The following is a 3,084-nucleotide window of genomic DNA, read 5'->3' as shown; positions in this document are numbered from 1 at the left end:
AAAAAAAAAAAAAAAAAAAAAACAGCAAAAACAAAGAGCCTTGATGTATTTTTATCTAAATATAAATAAAATTGACTTTCATTTTTTCATGTGTCTCTAAAGATATTTCTATTTTGTCATATTCCACTTATTCCTAAATCCAGTCTGCTCAGATTTCCACTCATACCACTCTACCACCACGGTTTCACCAGCCCTTATGATTTATATCCATATTTTTGCATTCAATGTGCCTATCTGATTCCAAACCTTCATTTTCTTCTCAAGGCCGTTTAACACTGTTGCACGCTCCCTTTCCAGGATCATTCCTTTGCTCTCATGATGTGACCCTCTCCTGATTATCCTCCTGCCACTTGAACATGTTTCCATGCTACAGGCTCTGTCAGAGGCCCCCAGTACCAGCCTTAGGCTTAGTGCTTTGCAGAGTGAAGCTACAAAATTTCAAAAGTCTATAATTTTTGAAAGTTGACAGGTCTAGGTAAAAAAAAGCACAGAGAGCAAAGGTCAGTGGATACAGGCTCAACGTTTCCACATGTCCCTTCGTCTTAGAGTTTCCCCAACAGTTGATAAGTGTCAATGTATAGATCATGCTGCCATGTCTTCGATTGTTCTTAACATGAAAATAGGGGGAAAAAAAAAGCTAAACCTTAAGCAGCTCCAAGGCCTGGTGTCTGACCCAGACTATCACTAGCCACCCTGTCACTAGCCAACCAGGCTCCAGTTCTCCCCTGGCTCCCTCTGTAGCTTCACTGGCCTTCAATGGCTTCTCTGCACATTCCCTTTGCCTCAGGGATCCTGTATATTTTCTCACTTAGCTGGTCTGACCATTCCCACCACCACCTACTCAAACTAGTGCTATGTCTCAAGCAGTACCCCTAATAGTGGCTCTTCTCTTGATCAACACTCTTAGATATGCTTAGCAGTCTTCAGTAAGTTCAGTAAATAAGATACGCTTAATTCTCCTAATTCTTCTAATTTTAGATAATAGACTTCGTTGTGTGAATTTGTTTGTTTGTTTGTTTGGTTGGTTGGTTGGTTGGTTGGTTGGTTTTTCGAGGCAGGGTTTCTCTGTGTAGCCCTGGCTGTCCTGGAACTCACTTTGTAGACCAGGCTGGCCTCGAACTCAGAAATCCGCCTGCCTCTGCCTCCCGAGTGCTGGGATGTTTGTTTGTTTTTGAGACAGGGTTTCTCTGTGGAACCTTGGCTGTCCTGGAACTCTATCTGTAGACTAGGCTATCCTCAAAGTCACAGAAATCCTCCTGCCTCTGCGACCTAAGCACTGGGGCTAAAGGTATACACCACCACCACCTGACTACTTTTTCATTTTTTTATATTTTAATTTATTTATAAATTATGCATTATGTCCTAACTGCAGTTTCCCCTCCCTGTCTTCCCCAGAGTGTCTACCCTCCACCACCCCTTTCCCCCAGATCAACCTCCCCCACTTTACCTCCACTCAGAAAAGGGTAGGCCATCCATGGACATCTACCAAATACAACATAGCAAGCTACAATAAGAGCAGGCACATATTCTCACATCAAGACTAGACAAGGAGCTGGGCATGGTGGTGCACGCCTTTAATCCCAGCACTCGGGAGGCAGAGGCAGGCAGATTTCTGAGTTTGAGGACAGCCTGGTATACAGAGTGAGTTCCAGAATAGCCCAGGCAATACAGAGAAACCTTGTCTCAAAAAAACAAAAAACAAACAAACAAACAAAAGAGTCAGAAAAAAGAGTCAGAGACAGTCCCTGCCACTCACCTTAAGAACACTGAGATATACAACCATAGTATATATGCAGAGGACCTAGGTCAGACCCAGAGCGGAACGCTGATCTCTGTGAGCCGACTTTAGTCCCAGAAGGTTGATTCTGTGGGCCATGTTCATGTGGTGTCCGTGATCCCTCTGGCTTCTCCAATTCTTCCTTTCCCTCCCTCCAGGACTCCCCGTGCTCCAGCTAATATTTGTCTGTGGACCTCTGCATTTGTTTCCATCGATTGCTGTGTGAAGTCTCTCTGGTTTCTAGTGACTAAGCTAGGTTCTGGCCCCAGAACATCCTGCAGGTGTGACAAACTGGAGGTTTTATGGCTGGGTTAGTGTCCCACTCTCTCCACTTGAGGCTTTGCCTGGTTACAGAGGATAGCTGGTTCAGGCTCCATTTCTCCCATTACTACCTTTTTGGTTTTAAAAGACAGGGTTTCTCAGGCTGGTGAGATGGCTCAGTGGGTAAGAGCACCCAACTGCTCTTCCAAAGGTCTGGAGTTCAAATCCCAGCAACCACATGGTGGCTCATAACCATCGGTAACAAGATCTGAAGCCCTCTTCTGGAGTGTCTGAAGACAGCTACAGTGAACTTACATATAATAAATAAATCTTAAAAAAAAAAAAAAAAAAAAGAATTTCCTGTGAAAGAGCTAGAAGATTTGAAGAAGGCAACAACAGATGAGATACTGCTTCTCATCAATCACTCCCTCTCTAAGGAAAGAGGGATGAATATGAGCATCCATAATCTTCATACCACAGAATTTGAAGTTTGTAGTTGGGAAGAAAGAGGCTGTAAAAAAAAAAAAAAAAGTAAAGACAGGGTTTCTCTGTGTAACCTTGGTTGTCCTCCTCACTGTAGACTAGGCTGGCCTCTGTCCCACAAGCTGGGATTAAAGGCATGTGCCACCATTGCCCAGGCAAATACCTGTCTTTTATCTAAGATATTTGTAAGAAACTGTATAGTAAAATGGTTCAGAGAGAGGGCCTAGATTGGTGTGGTAGGGACTTGTATCCTAGTACTTGGTGGATAGAGGCATGAGTATTGGAAATTCAAGTCCATCCTCAACTACATAGCAAGTTTGAGGTGGACCTAGGCTTCTTAAGCTCTTTATTAAAAAATAAACTACATACAGCTCATAGGCCAAATCAGACTGCATCCTATTTCTGTATGCTTCCAAACCCTTAAAATTTGGTAATGGGAAACATAGCAAGTCCCAGTTAAGCAAAGTGTTGATAGGCCCACAGAAAAGGTGATTGATTAATTAATTTTTGCAGTGCTATGCACAGAACTGAGGCCAGTGCACATGCTAATCCTTTGTAGATTT

Source organism: Mus pahari, chromosome 4 (genome assembly GCF_900095145.1).
Source record: "Mus pahari chromosome 4, PAHARI_EIJ_v1.1, whole genome shotgun sequence".
Lineage (NCBI taxonomy): Eukaryota > Metazoa > Chordata > Mammalia > Rodentia > Muridae > Mus > Mus pahari.
This window is presented reverse-complemented; position numbering follows the sequence as displayed.